Source organism: Anolis sagrei, chromosome 1 (assembly GCF_037176765.1).
Source record: "Anolis sagrei isolate rAnoSag1 chromosome 1, rAnoSag1.mat, whole genome shotgun sequence".
In the NCBI taxonomy this organism is placed as follows: domain Eukaryota; kingdom Metazoa; phylum Chordata; class Lepidosauria; order Squamata; family Dactyloidae; genus Anolis; species Anolis sagrei.
In genome coordinates this window covers 87,158,230-87,182,872 of record NC_090021.1, presented here as the reverse complement: position 1 = coordinate 87,182,872, position 24,643 = coordinate 87,158,230, and the positions used below count along the sequence as shown (strand labels likewise).

At 42.7% G+C, this 24,643-nt stretch overlaps 1 protein-coding gene across 3 annotated transcripts in view; it reads left to right on the top strand.

Moving 5' to 3' along the window:
* The first annotated feature begins 10,173 nt into the window (after positions 1-10,173).
* PKIB (cAMP-dependent protein kinase inhibitor beta) overlaps positions 10,174-24,643 on the top strand; it is a 68,713-nt gene continuing 54,243 nt past the window's right edge. For 2 of the 3 annotated variants that reach the window (XM_060753271.2, XM_060753270.2), the window contains exon 1: positions 10,174-10,452. The gene's annotated coding sequence lies outside the window, so the exon portion shown is untranslated. Of the gene's footprint in view, positions 10,453-15,781; positions 15,800-24,643 lie in introns of those variants that run through there. The other variant, XM_067466899.1, reaches the window with a different exon arrangement.

The following is a 24,643-nucleotide window of genomic DNA, read 5'->3' as shown; positions in this document are numbered from 1 at the left end:
AGCCTGGTTTGATGAAAATGATAACACCTTTGCAGAAGCATACAAAAAGCTTGACCTCTCACTGAATATTGAGAAAACCAAAGTGCTCTTTTAGCAGATACCAGCAAATCCCTCAGCAATGCCAGAAATGCAGCTTAATGGTGTAATGTTAGAAAATGTTGACCATTTCCACTATCTTGGCAGCCACCTCTCCACAAAAGTCAACACTGATATACAACACTGTCTGAGCTCTGTGAGTGCAGCTTTTTTTCCCAAATGAAGCAAAGTGTTTGAGAATCGGAGCATTCATAGGGAGACCAAGATGCTTGTTTATAAACCCACTGTCCTCCCAACCCTGTTACATTGCCTACTAAATGTGGACTGTCTACAGATGTCACACTCAACTACTGGAATGATTCCATCAGTGTTGCCTCTGTAAAATACTTCAAATCTCTTGAGAAGACAGGCAGACAAATGCCAGCGTGCTGGAAGAAGCAAAAGCCACCAGCACTGAAGTGATGATCCTCCGCCATCAACTTGGCTGGACATGTATGAATGCCTGATCATTGCATCCAAAAGTAGTTACGATACCCCAACTCAAGAAAGGAAAATGGGATGTTGGTGGACAGGAAAAGAGATTTAAAGATGGGCTTAAAACCAATCTTAAAAACTGTGGCATAGATATTGAGAACTGGGAAACCCTGGCCCTAGAGCATTCAAGCTTAAATTTAGTATAGACATCGAATCTCTTTTTTTTATTAGTGCCCTGACAAAGATGTTTTGGAAGACAAAGGGCAAGTGGTGTATTAGAGTCCTCTCACTTTTTCCCCTCCCCCAGATATTTATGGAGACACTTACTCCTTGAGTATAATAGGAGCAGGAAGAGCAGGAATCAGCAGGGAAAATGGGCACTACAGCAGCAAATAGGGAATTCAATTTTGTGCTTATTATTGTGATTTAGCTTTCACACTTTTGAAAGAGAAATAAAGCTCTTTTTGTGTTTTCCCATTTGTGGATATTTTTTAAATCACTTCAACAAAGTAGAAGTCAGCTGAGAAACACGAACAATTCAGCATGTCATGTCACATGACAGCTTACACATATTACCCGAGGAAAACCACATCTGGCAATCATGCACATTTGTTGAATTAACTTTGACTTTAATACTGTTTTACCCAGCAGATTTGATAACAGATTCATGAATATATTTAAATATATTTATTTCAGATTATCTGACACCTTGCTTATTGTCAAAAACAATCAAGCAATATGCAGCCATTTTTAATAGAGTACTCATCTTGCAGGCCTACACTTGTAGTTAATTAATCCCAGTTGGTTTTACATTCATCAGCTTTCAATGGGATGAAAGTAATAAGGGCAAAACACAAAAACCCCACACTGCACTTTGTGATCTCCTTACTTTGTCAGTACAGCTGAACTAAGGCTGTGATTATATTAATTATCAAAGGATCTGTTTGGTTCTTCATTATAGTCATCATTTAAAGTGCATGTCTTTTTCTCTAATTGTACTTCCAAATGACATTGTAATTGGCTGCTCGCTGTTGGGAGCGTGTTTGCATGCCGCTGTAGGCATGCTGAGGAAATGATGACTACTAACACATGGCCCCTGATCATCCAGTTCAGGTCCAGGTTCATTCCATAAATAATCATTAGCACACAGATCCTCTGATCCAGCTGAAATAAATTGCTGCCAAATCCCATCGAAAGCGACAAACTGGTTTGAATGGCATATGCAGGCCTGGATCAGGTTGGTTATCCCTCATTAGAATAGACCTCCATTCTGTTTATTGGTAGGTCAACACATTGCTGTGTTGAAAGAAGAAATAAACTATGTGCTCTCCGGGAGGTTAATCCCAATGAGTAGCTTTTCAAAACTCTGTTTTATCAGGGACTCACTCCAGCTTAGAGCTTGCCATGCACTAAAAATACGTTTTCATAATAGAAGACATTTACTTCTTGGAAGAAGAGGAATGACCAATCTCAATAAACAGTGAAGAGTAGAGACATCACACTGGCAATGAAGATCCACATAGTTAAAGCAATGGTGTTCCCAATAGTAACCTATGGATGCGAGAGATGGACCATAAGGAAGGCTGAGCTTTTGAACTGTGGTGTTGGAGGAAAATTCTGAGAGTGCCTTGGACCGCAAGAAGATCACACTTGTCCATATTGCAGGAAATAATGGCTGAATGCTCACTGGAGGGAAGGATATTAGAGGTAAAGATGAAATACTTTGGCCACATAATGAGAAGATAGGAAAGCTTGGAGAAGATATTGATGCTGGGGAAAATGGAAGGAAAAAGGAAGAGGGGCCGACCAAGGACAAGATGGGTGGATGGTATCCTTGAAGGGACTAGCTTGACCTTGAAGGAGCTGGGGGTGGCCACAGCCGACAGGGAACTCTGGTGTGGGCTGGTCCATGAGGTCATGAAGAGTCAGAAGCAACTGAATAAATAAACAACAGCAACAATCGAACAAACTGAGAAAAAAGCTAAATGTGATGCCAACCAAACTAGGATAGATATATTGTCTCACCATAAAGAGAGAGTCAGTAATGTGACAATAGCCTTATGATATTTGTGCCTCATCATAAATTGATTACCAAACTTTCCTTCCCCTTCTACTCTTGCTGACATATATTCTGCTCTGCATAAGCAGCTGGTCAAAATGTGGTTGTTTTCTGGAAATTGTTCCCCCTGTAACTCTAGTTTCTGACTCTTCATACATTTCTTTGCAAAAAACAAAAAAACAAAAACAAAACTTGCATATGAAACACAAGCTGGGATGGGAACTTATGGAAATTAGTGAGTGAAGGAACATCTCTACAAGAACATTAATATATTTGAGGAGAGGAGGGGGAACATTAAATAGGATTGAAGTCAGCTTGTCACCAATTGTTTTTTAAATGGCTTTGCAAATGAATTAGAACAGAAGTTAAATGAGGCAAGAATTGAGGTGATTCAGATAGCAATAAGTGTTTCTATAATGTGGTACTACCCTTTTTTAGTTGTGTTTCCAACATTCAGAGAGCTAAATCCAATTTTAGTCCAATTAAAGAAGCCTTGTTGAATCAATGGGAAATGGGTAAGTAAACACTTCCTTTACTTCTATAGATCCAGTGGATTACATTAGCTGTTTTACAGTTGCATTTATCTTCTAATGCCTGCTAGAGACAACCAAATCTTTCAAATAGCACAGTAACTCTTATGACTCCATACAGCAGAATCTTGGAAGTCTGAGATGTAGAGTGCAGAGCTGCCATGGAGAAATCCCAGGATTCTGTAGGATGGCAGTTAAAGAAGCATCACATTGCTGTAATTGTGCAGAGTACAACCAAGGACAGTCTTGGAAAGCAGACACATTTTCCCTTGCTGAGTAGCTTGTCAAGAAAAGCAAGTCTCAGATAAGAGCTAAAGAAAACTGGGATGTTATTAATTGTGAGGGGAAAAACCCTAGTATTATAAAAAGGTGTCCTGATTTCACTGCAGCTTTATAATGCTAGTCCATTTTGTACTCTGATCGTTCCAGAAATATGTATAGAACCATGGAAGAGAGAATGAGCTAATTTTGGAAATGTATGCTTTGAACAGATGCTAAAATAAAAGAAATGCAGTCTCTTTCCCTTGGAGCTGTCAACTTTGTTTAATTGCCTCTCCCTGATTCTGTTCACCTGACACTTAAAGGCTGGTAGATCAAAGGAGAACACCTTACAAGATTCGGGTTTCTGTGCAAATGAAAGCTTTAATCGTTGGGACTTTTACTTGGAAGTAAGCTCCATGAAACTTGATGGGCCTTCTTTTTTAGAGAGGAACAGGATAAACTGAGGTTTTCTATTTTGGATGGTGCATCTTCGTCCTTGTTAAGAGAGATCACCTTCACTTGTGGTTAGCTTGTGTATTTGTGCATAAAGTGTTACCAAGATGGTATAAGAGCCTGTGTTCTTTTCTTCAACTGATACTAAGGCTTCAGCATTTTATCCCTTTCTTCAGACTCTTTGCCTCCTTGAACTTAAAGAGAATAATTCAAAATAGATACGTATTGAGTTGTTCTAGGACAGGTGAGTAACAATATAAAAATAAAAAATGAAGGTAAGTCTAATAACATTCATGTTATATGCTTTGTTTCTTCAACAAGAATATTTGTCAATACTCACAGCTGCATGGAAGTTATAGCATTTGATCAGGAACCCCCTACTTCTTAATTGTAGCCAGAATCCCATTGGTGCATTCTGGTAATGGTTGCATTCCACCCCCACCATCTCCACAGAATGCACCAGTGAAGCATAATCAACCCTCCATACTCAAAAACTCTGCACCTACAACCAATCATGGGTCGAAAATATTCAGGGGAAAAAATCCTAAAAGTAAACATTTTCTCACATGCCAGATATTACATTGATATATAGGCAGGCATATCCTGCCGCAGCCTCCCCCCACCCTCCAAATAATTTCACAGGCTCTCTCTGTCACTACTTTGAGTAATTTGACATATGATATAAGAGATGCCATATTATTATTCTATTGTATATAATGGGACTTGAGCAACCATGGATTTTGGTATTTATAGGGAGTCCCGGAACCAAACCCAAGTGGAGACCAATAATAATAATAATGACAATAGCTTTATTTTTGTTTCCTGTCACCATCTCCCCAAAGGAACTCGGGGTGGCTTACACACGGAACAGAGTGCCCACAAGACACAAAAGCATAAAACGATCTATAAAACATCATTCATTTAAATAAAAGCATTGTAAAATATAGCAATCCAGATAAAAACATACTAACATTAAAGAGTACAAAATAGATCGCATCAACGCCCATTAGGCCAGGTTCAACAAAAATCAATGGCCAGGATTACTAACATGGGCATCATCAAGCTATAAAGGGCTGGGCAAGGGATAGCGCAAACAGCGTACATAGGGACAGGGAAGTGGATGAAGTACAAAACAGAGTACTATCTAGCGACCTAGGGAATGGGCCTATATCACTAGGGACTAATCCTACTCAAATGCTTACTGCAACATCCAGGTTTTCAGAACCCTTTGAAAGGGGGACAGTGTGGGGGCTTACCTAATCTCCCTGGGAAGGATGTTCCAAAATCAGGAGGCCACCACCAAGAAGGCCCCCTCCCTTGTCCCCACCAGCCTTACTTGCAATGGTGATGGAAGTGAGAGGAGGGCCTCCCCAGTGGATTTTAGAGCCTGTGTCAGTTCATAGGGGGAGAAGTGGTCATGAAGATAAGTGGGGCCTGAACCGTTTAGGGCTTTGTAGGTCATAATCTGCACCTTGAATTGGGACTGGAAACCTACCAGCAGCCTGTGGAGCTGCTTTAATAGGGGTGAAGTACACTCCCTACAATTAGCTCCAGTTAGAAGCCTGGCTACCAAGCTTTGCACCAGTTGCAGTTTCTGGGATGTCTTCAAAGGCAGCCACATGTAGAGATCCATTGTATACAAACAGGATTCTGATCCCTGAGTGCTGAGGATGGGAAGTAGCATGATGAACCAGTAACAAATAGCTGAGCAGTTAAATCATCTTAGAACATGACCTCAATGCATCCATGAGGAATTTCTAGCCTTCAGGCCTAACCTGTACTGCACAGCTCCTTGATTCTATTTTCAGGATACACCTTTTTACAGGTCTTTCTCCATAACTTTGATCTCCCTCTTGATTTGTCATGAGGAGAACCACTTGGAGGCATGCATCATGAGGCTGTGTGGCTCAGTTGGTGCTCCTTGCCTTCACTAATTATGATCTGAACTCAAGGAACTCAGAGTGAGAGGGATCAAGGCTAGCCTTTTCCATTTTCTTCCTAATCCTTAAAAAGGTACAGCTTTCATTCAGCTTGTGGCATTCCTACATATGCATTGCCCCTAGAGAGGGATCTGTGAAGCCTGGCAAAAAGCAGGCACAATTCCTTGATGCCACATGGCTTCACATGCCTCATGTTCTAAAGAGGAAGGATCCCATATGTAATCTAATCAGTTGGTGAAAGCCTATAGTGAAAAAGGTTGGTCCCTGACTATTTATTTATTTATGGCATTTATATGCTGCCCTTCTCACCCCGAAGGGGACTCAGAGCAGCTTACAAGATATATATATATTATTAGCATAGCACAATATCAGTTTTATATATTACTATATTGTACTATGCCATTATATTGTAATATTGTTAGTAATATTACGTGTAATATAAAATATATAATTATAATATTGTATTATTATAATATTGTATTACATTATAATATTATAAGTATTATATGAATCTCTCTCTCTCTCTCTCTCTCTCTCTATATATATATATATTGTGTGTGTGTGTGTGTATACATACTATGACGTTGGTAATGTACCCAATACTTCTGAATGCCCCAGTATCCTGATTATGATGTACCTGGCACCCTGGCCTCACCTGCCCCATAGAAAGATCTGGGGTGAGGAGGAATCCAGTCCCCTACCTATAAAAGATTCCTAACTCAAGGCTTAATGGCATTCCAGCTCTTTGGGTGGTAATGTGTATTACTTTACTTTCTTCAAGAATTTAGAAAGTTATTAGGACTGCATTGTAGGTCTTACCTATTCATTTTGTCAAGTTGGGCCCTACACTTAATCTGTCTTTTTATTGGAACAAAGAAGAAAATTAATTCAATAAAACTGTGCCTAAAACTGCAGTCAGGCACCAGTCTTCAAAGAGCTAGTGCTCATCTCTAATGAAACTTGCTGCAGAGTAGACATGCATATATAATGTGGAAAAAAACCCACGTTCCCCTCCTTCAGAGGTATTGTTTGACTCACATAAGAAGAAAATTAATTAAGTGATCAGAATGTAATCTTATGCATGTTTACTCAGATATAAATGCCCTTAGCTAGGAGGTGAAAGCAGTAGCAAAAATACGTTCTTGAGCATTATGCAAAGTGTATCCAGTATCCCCCTATACATTACCTTTTGCCAGTTGCATTAACAGCAACCAGAGTGCACCTGGGTGGGTACAACTCCATCCCTCACCCAAATGGGGTGCCACCCATCACTTCCTCTGAAATAAGAGAATGCATAAAAAGTATAAAAATTCTACAAAAGGGACAAAACTTTCAATTCATGAGTAGACTAAGGGCCCTTCCACACAGTCATATAACCCAGAATATCAAGGCAGAAAATCCCACAGTATCTGCTTTGAACTGGGTTATCTGAGTCCATACTGCCATTTATTCCAGTTCAAAGCATATAATGTGGGATTTTATTCAATGGGATTATCTGGCAGTATGGACTCACATAATCCAGTTCAAAGCAGATATTGTGGATTATATGCTTGATATTCTGGGTTATATGGCTGTGAGGAAATGCTCAAATATTAGAAACACTGGGGAAGGCAGATTCGTACAGCACAACATCTATGGACATTTCCTTTCCACACACTGCACCCAGTCACCATGAAGTGGACATTATCCAGTGCAGGGCAAAGGAGGAGACTTCACCCATCAGATCTCCAGTGTTAAGTACAACACTGAGCTCTCTATGCTGCCAGAATCCTATCAGATGGTGCCCAGAAACATAATGGGATTTATTACTGAGCATGGCATAGTTGGTTTGACCATTGGACTGCAACTATAAAGACTAGAATTCGATTCCCCACTTGGCCAAGGAAACCCACTGGATGATCTTGGGTAAGTCATACTCTATCAGCCCCGGAAAACCCCATGCCAGTGTCTTCATAAGTCAAAAAACTTATTGAAAGCACACAATAACAACAGAGAACAGGACAGCACAAAGTTTGCCAATGGAATGAAAAATTGTCATAGTCTCGACGTTTTCTATTGCAGTCCTCCTGCTGAATATAGGTTGTGTGTCTGAATCATGTTATGCCTTGGGTTTTGGACACCGCATGCCTGCTTCAGAAACAACACCCACGCACACATGGGGCTAGCTGAAGATGTTTGCTGCTTGAGGCAGAACAGCAAATGGCATCCTCATTCATCCAAAGGAAGGGGTGTGTATGGGTGGGTATAACACGCACAGCTAGTCCATTTATTGTGGTACATCATGGAAAAAACCTCTGCAAAAACCACCTCCCTCTCTCCTCTGCAGTAAAAATAACCATTTGCTTCCCTGGCATGACAGGCCCCAATTAGGCTGCCTGAGGCTATAGCTTCTTACTTTGCCAAAATGTTGTTGAGCCACGATAGCGCCCCCACTTTCCAGAAGATTTCTAGTTCATCAAGGGCTTAGAAATAAACACAGTATATGATTTTTCCTTTTTTTTAAAGAGCCAATCATCATCATCATCATCTTTATTTATACCCCACCACCATCTTGTACAGGTTTATGGTAGGAGATGCACTCACAAAGGTAGGTGGGTCCCAAACCATTCAGGGCTTTATAGATGATAACCTGCACCTTGAATTGGGACCAGAAGATGAACAGCAGCCAATGGAGCTCCTTGAACAGGGAGGTTGATTGCTCCCTGTAATTTGCCCCAGTGAGTAGTCTGGCTGCCAAACGTTGGATCAATTGGAGTTTCTGGACAATCTTCAAGGGAAGCCCCATGTAAAGTGCATTGCAATAGTCCAGTCTAGAGGTAACTAAGGTGTGAACCACTGTGGTCAAGTCAGACTTCACAGCTGGCGCACGAGTTTTAATTGTGTAAAGGCCCTCCTAGCCACCGTTGACACCTGCACATCAAGCATCAGTGCTGAGTCTAGGAGGAGCCCCAAGCTGCGGACCTGTGTCTTCAGGGGAAGTGCAACCCTGTCAAGCACAAGTTGGCACCCTATATCCAAGTCAGATGTGTGACTGACCTGGAGGACCTCTGTCTTGTCGGGAGAAATATTCAGATTGTTTGCCCTCAACCAAATAGACAAAGCAGCCAGGCACTGGCCCAGCATCTGAGGGGCTTCCTTGGATTCCAGTGGAAAAGAGTAGTGGAGTTGGGAGTAATTTGTGCAAGATTTGCGCAAGTTCAACGTTTCAGAAGATTGAGACTGAGCTCCCACCAGCTGTAAACCCCTAAACTTTATCATTTCTAATCCTTTAATAAATTTTATCTATTTTTCATGACTCTTGAATAGAAAATGTATAAACTGCTTTATAAAATGTATCAAGGCATAGCCCAGAGACATTCAGCTCTCCAGGACCCAGCAAAGATAATCCCCTGAGAACAGGAAGGCTGGGCAAACCCTTCCAGCTGTTTCCCAAGCCTGGTAATCATCGGACCCATGGTTTATGTGTAGGCAAAGATAGGTGTCAGGCCAAAGAAACCCAAAACTATTTGTCTTGCGATATGGTTCACCTGAAGCTGATTTGCAGGATTTATTTTCATTCACTGGACCAAATTTTGGCCTAAATCCCTGATATGCCCAAATTTAAATACTGGTGGGGTTGGGGGTGGGGTGGGGTTGATTTTGTCATATGGGAGTTGTTGTTGGGATTTAGAGTTAACCTGCAATCAAAGACCATTCTGAACTCCACCAATGATGGAATTAAACCAAACTTGGCACACAGAACTCCCATGACCAACAGAAAATAATAGAAGGATTTGGTGGGCATTGACCTTGAGTTGTAGTTCACCTACATCCAGAGAGCACTGTGGACTCAAACAAGGATGGATCTGGACCAAACTTGGCACGAATACTCAATATGTCCAAATGTGAACACTGGTGGAGTTTGGGGAAAATAGACCTTGACATTTGGGAGTTGTAGTTGCTGGGATTTATAGTTCACCTACAATCAAAGAGCATTCTGAATCCCACCAAGGATAGAATTGGGCCAAACTTCCCCCATGGCCAACAGAAAATACTGTGTTCTCTGATGGTCTTTGGCGACCCCTCTGACACTCCCTCACAACCCGCCTAGCCCTAGGGGTCCCGACCCCCAGGTTGAGCAACACTGACCTAGAGGCACCCTCTGTATCCACGGATCCCTCCAGGCGTGTGTAGATGTGATGGACGAGACCTCCCTCCCCCGCTTCCCTGCTGCTTGTGCTGCTGCTTTTGCGGCGCAGCGGGCTTTAATCCCATGTTTGTGTCCCTGCCCAGCGGCGCCTCTCAAGGCAGGATGGGCCCGGGGACAGCCCGCCAGGCACCCTTTCTCCCTCTCCTCCTTCTCCTCCTCTTTCTTCTTCCTCCCCGGGGACGGCGGGAGGGGAGGGCTTCGCCGGAGCTCCTCAAGAAGCCTCCCGAGTTCCCGCCTCCTCCTCTCCCTCCTCTCCCTCCTCCTGGCCTTCCTCTCTCCTCTCCCTCCGCCAGCTGGAGCAGCTGGTGCCTTACGCGCGGCGGCGGCGCCTCCTTCGCCAGGTTGCCTCTTCGGACGCAGTGAAAGAGGGAAGGAAGGAAAGGAAGGAAGGAAGGAAGGAAGGAGAGGCGGCAAGGCTGCTGCTGCTGCTGCCTCTTCTCTCCCCCGCCCTCCTCCTCCGCTTCCTTCTCCGTCGCTCCATTCTTTCCTGGGTTTCCTTTTCCAAAAGGGGTAAGTCCTGCAGGCAAAGTTTCCTCCTCGGGGCGCGGGGCAGAGGCAGGCGCTCCCGAGCTGAGCGCGCCTCCTTGCCTTCCTCCTTTCCTGCCTCCTTTCCTGCCTTCTTCCCTTCCTTCTTTCCTTGCTTCCTTCCTTCCTTTGGGAGCCGCTCTTATGCAACCTCTTCGCGCGCCTCCGCTCGGGCGCCTCTACACCGGAGGACGAAGGCAGCTTGACACCACTATCTGCTTGCCCAGGGCTCCAGGCTAAGGGAATGCCCAGGAGCAGGACTTTGACGAGGGCAGAGAGGGTGAAAAGACCTTGCAAAACTACAACTCCATGGGTTCCGTAGCGTAGAGCCGCGGCAATGTCAGAGCTGCATTCCTTCTACTGTGTTGATGCTCCCACAGTCAGGTGGCTGCTCATGGCTGAGAGGTGGCCCGTCTCGTTTTGGGAAATTGGGGAAGGGGGGGGGGGGAGGAGAGGGACCTTCCAAAACTACAACTCCATAGGTTTCATAGCATGGAACCGTGGCAATGTCATAGCTCTATTTCTTCCACTGTGTAGATGCGTCCACAGTCAGGTGGCTGTTCATGGCTGAGAGGTGGTTGGCCTCGTTTTAGGTAATTGGGGAAGTGGGGGGACCTTGCAAAACTACAACTCCATGGGTTCCATAGCATGGAACCGCGGCAGTGGCAAAGCTGCATTCCTTCCACTGTTTAGATGCGCCCACAGTCAGGTGGCTGAGAGGTAGCCGGCCTGGGAAATTGGGAAGGAGGACAGGACGACTCTGGATGCCTCCACACAGTAGAATGAGGGCACTTTGACACTACTTTCCCTTCCCTGGTGCCTCACCAAGCTACAAACCCCAGGATTGTATAGCATTGAACAACAGCAGGTATTGCGGTGTCAAGCTGTATCACTTCCACAGTCTAGATCAGTGTTTCTCAGCCTTCCTAATGCCCTGACCCCTTAATACAGTTCCTCATGTTGTGGTGACCCCCAACCATAACATTGTTTTTGTTGCTTCTTCATAACAGCAATGTTGCTCCTGTTATGAATCATCATGTAAATATCTGATATGCAGGATGTATTTTCATTCACTGGAGCAAATTTGGGACAAATTCCCGATACACTCAAAATTGAATACTTGTGGGGTTGAGGGGGGGGGGGGGTTGATTTTGTCATTTGGGAGTTGTAGCTGCTGAGATTTATAGTTCACCTACAATCAAAGAGCATTCTGAACTCCACCAACGATAGAATTGAACCAAACTTGGCACACAGAACTCCTAAGGCCTATAGAAAATATTGGAAGGGTATGGCGGGCATTGACCTTGAGTTTTGGAGCTGTAGTTCACCTACATCCAGAGAACACTATGGACTCAAATAATGATAGATCTGTACCAAATTTGGCACGAGCACTCAATATGCCCAAATGTGAACACTGGTGGCATTTGGGGAAAATAGACCGTGACATTTGGGAGTTGTAGCTGTTGGGATTTATAGTTCACCTACAATCAAAGAGCATTCTGAACCCCACCAACAACAGAATTGGGCCAAACTTTCCACACAGAACCCCCCTGGCCAGCAGAAAATACTGTGTTTTCCGATGGTATTTGGTGTCCCCTCTGACACCCCCCATGACCCACCCAGAGGTTGAGAAACAGTGGTAGATGCACCTTCCATCCTTTAGAAAGCCAGGGAAGGCACTTACCCAGGTAGAATTTTGTTGGTACAGGTTGAGTCCCCCTTATGCAAAATGTTTGCTCCACTCTGCTACTTAGGCCCTGGGTTCAAGTTCTCAGGAGTCAATGGGAATTGAGTTGGCATCTCTGGCTTTCTCCAAAGCAGGCTAAAGGGGTCACTTGCTCAAGAGGAAGAGATGTCAAGGCCTACATATGCATCTACACCAGGCATGGACAAACTTTGGCCCTACAGGTGTTTTGGACTCCGACTCCCACCATTCTCTGCTTAAGTAGCTGAGGGGGAAAAGGAAGGGACCTGAGGCTGTTAGGAATGATGAGAGTTGAAGTCCAAACACCTGGAGGGTAAAGTTTACCCATGCCTGATCTACATTGTAGAACTAATGCAGGCAGACACCACTTTAACTGCCTTCTCAATGCTGTGGAATCCCAGGAGTTAGAGTCTTACAAGATCTGTAGCCTTCTCTGCCTCACCAAACTACAAATTCCAGCATTCCACAGCATTGAATGATGGCAGTTAAACTGCATTTATTCTACATCTAGATGCTTCCTACAGTTCAAGGTGGTCCGGAGCCCCGGAGAGAGGGTTGGGAAGAGTAAGAATAGTACTATGCCTCGCCTTGGTACTAGTTTTACTCACATCTGAATGTTTTGGATGGTGGGTGGCCAAAGGAAAAAGCTGTCTGGACAGGCATTTCTCCTGCTGGAAGGGTTATCATTTTAAGCAGGTGGGTGAGAAGGAGGAGGAATGTTAATTTATGACACCCTGTCGCTGTTGTACTAGCTCTATGTACAAATGTTTTTATGGATCAGTGGCAAACGAAAGAGCTGTTTGCATACTACTCAGTGGGAGGATTATAATTTTAGGTACTGGAACTGCAAATACACTTGGAGCACCCCTTATTCGGATATCCAAAACATTCTCAAATTGTCCACATAAAGGATACAATTGCTTTCTGATAGTTCAGTACACACAAATGTCATTTCATGAACAAATTCATGCTTCAAAAGTGTATAAAATTACCTTCATGCTTTGTGTGTAGGTGTGTAGGAAACATAAATGAATTTCATAAAGCTGGGTTACTGTGAGCTTTCTGGACTGTATGGCCATTCCCAGAAGCATTCTTTCCTGACATTTCGCTTGCATCTATGGCAGACATCCTCAGAAATAGTGAGGTCTGTTGAAAACTAGGCAAGCAGTGTTTATGTCCAGGGTGGGAGAAAGAACTCTAGTCTGTTTGAGGTAAGTGTGAATGGTGCAATTGGCCATTCTGATGAGCACTGAATAGCCTTGTGGCTTCAAGGTCTGGCTGCGTACCACCTGGGAGAATCTTTGTTGGTAGGTGTTAGCTGGCCCTGATTGTTCATGAAAATGAACCAAATCTGGCTACCAGTATTTAAAAAAGACAGTAAATGTAGAGGAACACTCAAACAACAGGGGAATTCCAGACAGGAAACAATCAAGGCCAGCTAACACCTACCAACAAAGGAGTATGCCAGGCAAGAAGCAGCCAGACCTTGAAGCTTCAAGGCTATTCAGTGATAGCATTCACACTTGCCTCCAACCGAAAAGAGTTCTTTCTCCCACCCTGGACATTCCACAGATATATAAACCCCACTTGCCTAGTTTCCAACAGGCCCCTCAACCTCTGAGGATGCCTGCCATAGATGCAGGTGAAACATCAGGAGAGAATACTTCTGGAACATGGCCATACAGCCCGGAAAACTCACAGCAGCCCCGTGATTCCGGCCATGAAAGCCTTCGATTTCATAAAGCTCTTGCTGCCTGGATTGAAGTCTGAAATGCACTCCAGCTTTTTGAATTGGAAAAGAAACCTGGATGAAGCTGGAAAACCACCCAACAGTGGTTTCTATAGGGACGGAGCACAGCTAGTTAAGCAGAGAGCCAGATTTGGCACCAAGGTCTGGGCTGTCCTTGATGTCTTCTATACAGTCAGACCTCCATTTGCACAAATCTTGTACCCAGATCCCTCCATTCCTGTTTTACCTGAGATGCCCCCATCTGGGGGCTTTTACCCAGGTAGAATTTTGTTGGTACAGGTTGAGTCCCCCTTATGCAAAATGTTTTATCCAAAACTGTTTTGGATTTTTTTAAATACCTGTATTTGTACTGTGAAATCCCAAACTCTCCTGGATAAAACATTAATAGAGGTTGGAGGTACTCAACCTGTATCAACAAAATTCTACCAGGGTAAAAGCCCCAGATGGAGGCATCTCAGGCAGATATGTGGGGTTTAGTTTTCAAAGAGGTAGTTCTGTCAACTGTTTCAATATGAAAAGGAAAGGTGGAAGAGCTACCTAGTGTCATCTTTCAAGTTAATCCATTTATTTTAGCACAGGCTTTCCTAGATCTCAGCCTGCTTCTTCCGATGCTTTGATTACAGTGGGATGTCCTGAGTTGACATCAGTGGAATTTCACTATCAACACTATCTTTTCGAAGGAGCTAATTGTTTATTCCTGTTCATTCCAGTTAAAAATGCTTTCTAGTACAACTCCCCCTCCAACAATCGTGAGAGGTAAATTAAACTGTGAGGAAGTGACTTGTATGTGGCCGTGCAGTGAGACTTGAACACTTATTTGTAGGCAGATAATTCTTGCAAATTACAACATATACATTGGCAATGTTTCTCAGCTGAGCTGTTTGGCTGTAAAATGTAATGGACTTTGGACATGTTCAGAGACACTCCTTTTAATTATTACACATGTACACTGAAAAGACACTTCCTAGTGGAGTCCAACTGAACACACCAGATCACAACGTTGCTTGTGATGGGATGATGCTGGATGTCACCTTATCAGTCTCTTTGGATGCATCTACCCCAGTGGTTCCCAACCGTTTTTTGATCGGGGACCACTCTCCAACATTAGTACTGAAAGGGTTACAAATCAGTTTTTGGTCAACTTTGGATTTGGTTTGGTTGTTTGGGGTGCTGATTCAGAAAACGTCATTGGATAGACCACATCAGCTCTAGTTTCTGATACAGAACATATGCCATGCAGTAGTTACCGTCTGCTCACCCACAGAAAACCACATTTAATAATCTAGAGCTGATGTGGCAGTAGTAATCTTTCGTGGGTACTAGTCAGCCTCTCCCCTCCCAACATCCCTGTTGCCTCTGCACTATAAGTGGGTTTTACAAGACCAGTCACTTTCATTGCCATGTGGTTTCGAGGCAACGGTGTAGTAATAGTGAGGCCACAGACCATATTTTCATTCTTTGAGACAACTGGTGGTCCACGGACCACAGGTTGGGATCCACTGATCTACAGTGTAGAATTAATGCTGTATAACACCACCAGCACCAGTACTCTTTGACAGAGAAGGCTAAAGCCCTTATAAAACTACAGTTCCCTTGATTCCATAGCCTTGAGCCATTGCAGTTAAATTCTACCAAACTGTATTCATTCTACAGTGTAGATGCACCCTTAGTTAGGGTAAACCATGTTCATTTTCTTCTCACTTGCTTCTATTATACAGTATAGAGATGGTGAACATGTTCTGCATTGCAGGGTTGTTGTTGCAAGATGTACTGAGTTGGTTATCAAGAAGGAATGGGGCTTCCTTTCATCTAGGTCTGGGCTACGCTTCATATCTTCTATACTGTCAGCCCTCTATATCCACAAATCTTGTACCCAGGTACTCAATCATTCATGGCTTGAAAATGACTCATCCCCAATTACAAAAGGCAGTTTTTGCTATTGTATGTAAGGGACAGCATTTTACTATATCATTGTATGTGTATGTATATATGGGACTTGAGCATCCATAGATTTTGGCCCATTGTATTCCTAAATACTGTTTTCACTGGCTGGTTGTTATGTTGATATACTATCCAAAACTGAGGGTTGACGCTCCAATATTTTCCCATCACCCCTGATCCATGTTGTTGTTGTTTTAAAAAGTCATGGCCTGTCTAGATTTAAGTTACAGGTGCTGGTGGATTGTTATGGTTTTAGGTAAAGCAGGATTAGAGAAACCTTATTCCTTAGTGACAGATCTGGCCCTTTGCTTAACTCCCTACAGAAACCACTTTTGGCAGCTTCTCAGCTTCCATACAAGTTTTCTTTCCCATTCCAGAAGTTGAAGTGCTTCTCAGAAGGCTTCATTACTGGCAGGAAGGGCTTTACAATAAAATTGCCAGTAATTTTGGTTCCCCTGTTTTGGCTTTATTCACTATTGGAATGAAGCCCCTGGAAATTTCTCTGAAAGTGAAAATGGCCCTGGAGGCTGAAAGCGGTTCTTCACACTTGGGAGAAAAGAATATCTTTCCATGGAGAAACAGCTCTCTCATCTCTCTTGAGGTGGGAAAGCAGTTATCACAAATATTAATGGTGCTGACACATGCTTTGTTAGCCCAGAAGTAAAGAAGGCAGTCACTGGGAAGAATGTGTGCCTCCAAGTTGCCTACTGACTTATGCCGACCCCATGAATTTCACAGGGTTTTCTTAGAGCTTGAGGTGGCTTCACCAGTTCCTGTCTCTGAAATAAATATAACCTACATCACTTGAAATTCATTGACAGATTCCTATCCAAGTCCTAATCAGGGTTGACCCTAATTTTCAAGATTGGATGGAATCTATTTCCTTTATATTGTTTAGGCTTCAAGAAGAAAATAGAATTTTGTTATGTTGATATGTTAGATTGTCCTGGAATAGTCCACCGGAGAAGAGAAAGAATTGCTATAATAAACATAAACAGGGCAATTTCACCTGATCCTCCTTCAGTGGGGTATGGGGAAGTGCTGTGGTTTGCTGCCATTGTTTTTGTGGTCAGAGCTGGGGATCCTGTTTACCAGCAAAGCCAATTGTGAAGGCTGATGGGAGTTGCGGTCCAACATCCAGATGGCCACATGAATCATTTGACCCTTTTGGAAGCTGCTTTGTAATTAGGAACATTTCTGTTCTTCTTTGGACAATCATTGTGACTCTTATGTATGAGTGGAGGCCTGCTTTATTTACTGAGATGCAAGGGAATGTCAATTTCTTCCTGTTTCAAAAATATTTCCTCCTACTTTGCTTGATATCACTCACTGAACTATTCTAAGCTGACCATATATACTGGCATAATACTACTTGATTTAATGTCAAGTTTTCCCTTGACATTAAGTCTAGTCCTGTCTGACTCTGGGGGTGGTACTCATCTCCATTTCTAAGCTGAAGAGCTGGTGTTGTCCATAGATGCCTCCAAGGCCATGTAGCTGGTATGACTGCATGGAGTGCAGTTACATTCCCACCAGAGCAGTACTTATTGATCTACTCACATTTGCATGATTTCGAACTGCTAGGTTGGCAGAAGCAGGGGCTAACAGTGGGAGCTCACTTCACTCCCCAGGTTCAAACCACTGACCTTTTGGTCAGCAAGTTTGGCCGCTCAGCAGTTTAACCCACTGCACCACTGGGGGCTCGATTATACAGTCAAAATTAGAGGTAGTAGCAGGCTTGAGAACTATCCGGTTCTAGTATCTCCCACAAGTGGGAGATAAAGGTGGAATAGGCAAGGTTAAGAAAATAATATTTGATATGTATTTTGAAATGGTGATGGATTGTGATATTATTCTACCCGTGTCTTGAAAAAATATATATTGTGGGGGGAAAAGAGAAAAATCTAGGAAAAGGATTCCCCTAAAACCAGGGAAGAAATCATAAGTGGGGCGAAGACCTGAAAATAGTTCACGCTTAGAGGTCTCCCAGAATGCTGTCATTTGTGACTTTATAAAAGGGGAGAGGGAAACGCAATGGAATATATTGGGAAAGGGCATGGCTAACTAACTGGTTGGAATCCTGAACCAAAGTGCTCTAGATCAAATCACTTTCTTGTAAGTCCAGCTTGGACTTTTAAAATTGCTTTTGTAATAACTAATATATGTTGTTCTATAGATAATATGTGTCTTACAAAATAAGGAGCTTTGCCTCAATCAGCTGTCTTGAGCCACTCTTTCTTCCTGAGTGATTTAGATCATGTATTATTTAGATCCCCAAAATGGAAGCTGAGTCCACCCCGATGTGCGCACACAGGGAGATAGATCTGGTGCTTCATACAAGCTTTCCTTGCTCAGTGAGGAAATGTGTACTCAGACATTCCTTTCAAAAAACAACTTTGGAGGAAAAAAGGAGTTGTTTGCTCAGCAAAGTGCAAATCATAATGAGCCTTTTCTTTTGTCAAAATGGTAATGATCTCATCACTTGATCTCTTATTCATCTGAAATGCACATTCGTGCCATTTTGCGATTTGTAGAAGCAGAGAAAGTACATACTTGCTTCTGCTTTCTTTAAATTCAGCAATAAAATAATTCCATGCAGTACAACCCACTTATCCACAGATTTTATGTTCATGTTTCACTTACTCATGCTCCAAAAAATGTTCCCCCAGGAAGTGTTTGTTGGCCTCTCTAGGTCCTCCAATGCAATTCTATGCAAAGCTTCTGGCCCAAGTATATTCAAAATACAGGGTGTGTAATGTTCATGGTTTCAGGTGCCCATGGGAGATGGGGGTTTTACTTTAGGCATTTCAGTCTGTTGTAGATAAGGCACTCCTTTATGAATCCCCCAACATAGTCATTTCCAACCTGGCTCCCTACAGATGAGTTAGACTACAATACCCACTACCCCCCATTTTTGGCTAATGACAACACACACCTGGGAGACATCAGGGTGAAGGTTCCTGTGGGGTATAGCAGAACTCTTGTGTCCTTTAGTTTTTTTCCCCATTTGGGGAAACCAGACCATTATAGGGAATAAGGAACTTGGAATCAGGAAAGCAAGTAAGAGGTCTGAGAAGACATATGCACTGTTTTGCTTCCTTAATGGCATGCTGACTCTGTGAATACTGAAAGACTAAACAGGAGCTTATAGAATGGGTCTAGCACAATGTATTTCTCAGAAATAGATTTTACTGTGGCAATTTGGCGGTGTGTTTTTTTCTTCCTGAGCAAGTGAACATTAGGCTGAAATCATCCAGTGCTGTTTTTGGTGACCTGAAATGTATCTGTCTTTGCCAGCTTAATAGGTAGATTCACATGACAGCCGTGTCATGTCTTTTTAGTGCTATATGACGAGATAGAAATGTTGACTGATGCAGTATGATTGGGTGTGGAGATATAGTGGTTGCAGAAATGTTGCAGCTGTTCAATTTCTTTCTTTGCAGCTGAAGCACTGATCTTTCTTTCTTTCTTTTAGCAATCTGGATACAACTCAATTCTTTCCTCTCAATGCAATCCTTTTCCCCCACCTGTTGTACAAAATACCAACCTTTTTTTATTTTTTTTATTTGCCCAAGATGTTCAGATAAATGGAAAACTGCTAATTCCTTTCTTTGCTATGCCATAGAGAACATAGTCTTCTGTATTAAACTTTAATATTGTGCATTGATTTTTCCATTTTTAATCACAAAAAAATGATCCTGGTACTTTGCGGAATATATTTGAACGCATACTTCATGCTTGAGCCACACTGCAAGGTATACAGTACAAATGTGTTTATTAAGTTCATTTAAGCATTGTATGAAAATTCCATGAATTCCATTATGAGTAACTTGTTAATCTTCAGAGGCTGTTGCTAGTTATGCAATATCCTGAGAATCTGGGGATTGGATGTGTGTGTGTGTTCTGCTCACTACAGATACCGTGGGGATCAAACTTCCCCAGACTTCATGTTTTTATTTGAATTGCTAATATTCCTTTTGAAATCTCTGCCAGTCACTGAAATTTCTCTTTCTATTTTGACATGAACCAAAAAGCAGGATTGCACCAGACACAAGTTCTTTGAAATGCATTTTGAAAAAGTTTTCTCAGCTTCAAATCCCACCAACCCAAAACAATTCTCTGTCCAGAGTAAAAAGAATTGGCTTTGTTTTGTAACGAATATTTTTTAAAGGGGATGATAGTGAAATATAGTTTCAGAAATTTCACACCGTTTTAATCTTAAGGAAGTGACAAGCATGAAACTTTCAAAAACTGTTGTTGTTTGTCCTAAATCTAGACACGTAATAAAAGTGAAAAATGTGAATGTGTGTATGTGGCAGAAGTGTCCACTTACACAAACAGCCTCTGGCCACCACTAACAGGCTATATTTTGAAGTGCTGAGAAGCCTCCAAGGGCACTCTCTCAATGACATTGCAGGTTACAGTGAGCACCATTAACATGTAGCCCAAGCTCTTGCAATGTCCTCCCCAAATACTACAGTCCACCACCAAAGGAATGCTTTCATTCGGAGATAATTTCATCCTAGATTTGATATGTTTCCTCCATTACAGGCAGGCATCCCAGGGTTCCTTGTGTGGGATTTGCATGAACCCACCCACTGCCTCTCCCTTAACCCTTTCCTACACTTTCCTATGGTACACAGAAAACATAGAGGAATTGATCAGCAAATGAACAGACTGGAGAGGTTTGGGGGACTGACTCAACAGGTTGGAAGTTGTGTTCACCTTGCATCAAGGTAGAGCACTGTGACCCTGTTTGATAATGGACCTGGACCACATCTGGCACGCAGAACCTCCATGACCAGGTTTGGAGGAATTGATGCTGTAGTTCACCCTTATCCAGAGAACACTAAACCCAGCCAACGACAGATCTGGACCAAACTTGGTACACAGAACCAACATGGGAACCTGTGAATACTGGCTGGGTTTGTGGGTGATTGCTTTGGGAATCTGGGAATTGTAGTTCACCATTATACAGAGAGCACAGAATATACAGAGAGGAAAAGGAGAGCTTTTGATATACAGTAGAAGGCCATTGTGTTTCTGAACCTAGACGTTTTGCTGTATCCACCATAAAGACTTTTGGGCATTTATGGACTTAGCTTTTGTGAGCCCCCCCCCCCCCCAATTCCCATTTAGTGTACTTGTCATCAATGCTTGTGTTCAGTGGGAAAGGGGCATAAGGGTACTGCTTTCTGAGAGCTCTGGATCAAGGCTATGAGGAAGGGACCCATAGTGTGCGTTTTTTGGTAGCAATCCCCTGCTATTAGTAAATAACTTTTTGCTCAAGGCTCCCAAAGTAACTGAAAAATAAAAAAGACATAAACCATAGTTTTAAAAAAGACTAAAAGTTTAAAAGCTAAAATCCTAACAAATATACTTTTAATCATCTGTCAAAAGTTCCATAAAGGATGGATGCAGCAGCTTACCTTTCTTGGGAACGTTGTTCCATAATTGTATTACTACAGAGTGTGTCTGCACTTGTTTGATCCCACATTTAATTGCCATGGCTTCATGCTGTAGAATCTTGGGATTTATAGTTTGTTGAGCTAAAAATGTTAGGATTCTTTGCTCAAAAGCTCCAGTCCTGTAATGTAGGGCAGGGCTTCCTAAACTTTTCCACTTGGGATCCCTTTTGGCCCTAAAATATTTTTATGTGACTCCAGGTAAATTTTTATGTGACTCCAGGTAAATAGGTGGAAAAAGGTAGAGGGCGACCGAAAGCAGGCCTGGCCATTCTGCTGTCTACATCTCTTGGGGCTAAAGTTAAACCACTCGACAACTGCAGCCATAGAGCTATGGCTTGTCACATAGAATATGGTCCTACACAGATACTCCTGGTTAATGTATATATATTTCTCCCAGCCACAAAAGGGCAGAGCTAATTCGTACTTGGGAGGAACTAGAAGATTATATAGTAATGTTAGAATCACACTTTCCAAAATCTGACTTAATTGTTACAAGAGATTTTAATGCTCGCCTGGGCCCAGATAATCCAACTTTACTAGCCTCTAAGTTTTGGCATTTAGAAGATATGGACAACCACTTAAACAAGATTGATAGGAAATCTAAGGATAACAAGATCAACTTTGTAGGTACATGCTTAGCGCAGATGACAACAAGACTAGCTTTAAACATAATAAATGGTGACCCTAAATTTGAGAATTGTGGGGAATTTACCTATATATCAGGATGCGGAAGCAGTGTAATTGATTACGTGCTAGTAGCAAATCACACTTATAAACATGCACAAGAACTGGAAAAAGGGAGAAATCACCAAAGAAGAATTCAAACAAATAGCCAACACCTGTAGGAAAAGGTCCGCAAGGCTAAAGCACAAAACAAGCTCAGGCTTGCCAGGGACATTAAAAACAATAAAAAGGGATTCTTTTCTTATGTCAGTAGAAAAAGGAAAAAACAAGGAGGCGATAGGGCCTCTTCGAGGAGAAGATGGGGCAATGCTGACAGGGGATAGGGAAAAGGCAGAATTACTTAATACCTTCTTTGCCTCGGTCTTCTCACAAAAAGAAAGTCATCTTCAATCTCAGCAAGATGGAGTGGATGAGGGATTTGAGGACATCCAACCCCAAATTGGGAAACAAGTCGTACAGGAATACCTGGCCGCTCTAAATGAGTTCAAGTCCCCAGGGCCAGATCAACTACACCCAAGAGTATTGAAGGAACTAGCGGAAGTCATTTCAGAACCATTGGCAACCATCTTTGAGAGTTCTTGGAGAACGGGAGAAGTTCCAGCAGATTCGAGGAGGGCCAATGTGGTCCCAATCTTCAAGAAGGGAAAAAAGGATGACCCAAACAACTACCGTCCGGTCAGCCTCACATCAATACCAGGCAAGATTCTGGAAAAGATTGTTAAGGAAGTGGTCTGCAAACACTTAGAAACAAATGCGGTCATTGCTAATAGTCAACATGGATTTATCAAAAACAAGTCATGCCAAACTAATCTGATCTCTTTTTTCGATAGAGTTACAAGCTGGGTAGATGCCGTGGATGTAGCACACCTGGATTTCAGTAAGGCCTTCGACAAGGTCCCCCGTGACCTTCTGGCAAGGAAACTAGTCCAATGTGGGCTAGGCAAAACTACAGTGAGGTAGATCTGTAATTGGTTAAATGGATGAACCCAGAGGGTGCTCACCACTGCTTCCTCTTCATCCTGGAAAGAAGTGATGAGCGGAGTGCCGCAGGGTTCCGTCCTGGGCCCGGTCCTGTTCAACATCTTTATTAATGACTTAGATGAAGGCCTAGAAGGCAGGATCATCAAGTTTGCAGACGACACCAAATTGGGAGGGATAGCCAATACTCCAGAGGACAGGAGCAGGATTCAAAACGATCCCGACAGATTAGAGAGATGGGCCAAAACTAACAAAATGAAGTTCAACAGTGACAAATGCAAGATACTCCACTTTGGCAGGAAAAACGAAATGCAAAGATACAGAATGGGGAATGCCTGGCTCGAGAGCAGTACGTGTGAAAAAGATCTTGGAGTCCTCGTGGACAACAAGTTAAACATGAGCCAACAATGTGATGTGGCGGCAAAAAAAGCCAATGGGATTTTGGCCTGCATCAATAGGAGCATAGTGTCTAGATCTAGGGAAGTAATGCTACCCCTCTATTCTGCTTTCATTAGACCACACCTGGAATATTGTGTCCAATTCTGGGCACCACAATTCAAGAGAGATATTGACAAGCTGGAATGTGTCCAGAGGAGAGCGACTAAAATGATAAAAGGCCTGGAGAACAAGCCCTATGAGGAGCGGCTTAAGGAGCTGGACATGTTTAGCCTGAAGAAGAGAAGGCTGAGAGGGGATATGATAGCCATGTATAAATATGCGAGAGGAAGCCACAGGGAGGAGGGAGCAAGCTTGTTTTCTGCTTCCCTGGAGACTAGGGCGCGGAACAATGGCTTCAAACTACAAGAGAGGAGATTCCATCTGAACATGAGGAAGAACTTCCTGACTGTGAGAGCCGTTCAGCAGTGGAACTCTCTGCCCGGATTGTGGTGGAGGCTCCTTCTTTGGAAGCTTTTAAACAGAGGCTGGATGGCCATCTGTAAGGGGTGATTTGAATGCAATATTCCTGCTTCTTGGCAGGGGGTTGGACTGGATGGCCCATGAGGTCTCTTCCAACTCTTTGATTCTATGATTCTATATATAGAGAATTTCACCATAGTACCCAGAACAGAGAGTGACCATATAAAACAGGTTGAAAACCTAACATTTACTGATGACATGTCAGCATTTGCAAGGCTTGCTAAAAAGGCTGATTTACCTTTTTATAAAGTTCAGCTGAAGCATCTTCTGCAGAGTCCACTATAAACACTGCCCAGTGGATCTATGTAAATCTCTAAAACAGCCAAAATGGGTGGTATTGAAGTTATAGCTCAAAATGTGAGAGCAATATTTCATAATTCACTTTGAGAGTAGCAGTTTAGTGAGACTGTATTGAAGACTTTCTACTTAGTCACACTATAGAATGAATCCATTTTTATCCGGTTTCTGCCTCCTGCAGAATTCTGAAGTTTGTAGTTTAGGGAGGCTGATAAAGGTTCATCTCTAAACGACAAACCTCGGAATTCTGCAAGAGGCAGAAACCGGATTTAAAGTGGATTCATTCTCTAGTGTGATGAGGTCTTTAAACTTTCATTTTACTACTTCAGTACACCAGTCTTCTAACCAAAGTTAGAATAATCCACTTTATATATCCTCAAAATACTGTAAAACCCTACCAGGAAAACCTATTCAAAGCTAAAGATAAATAAATAA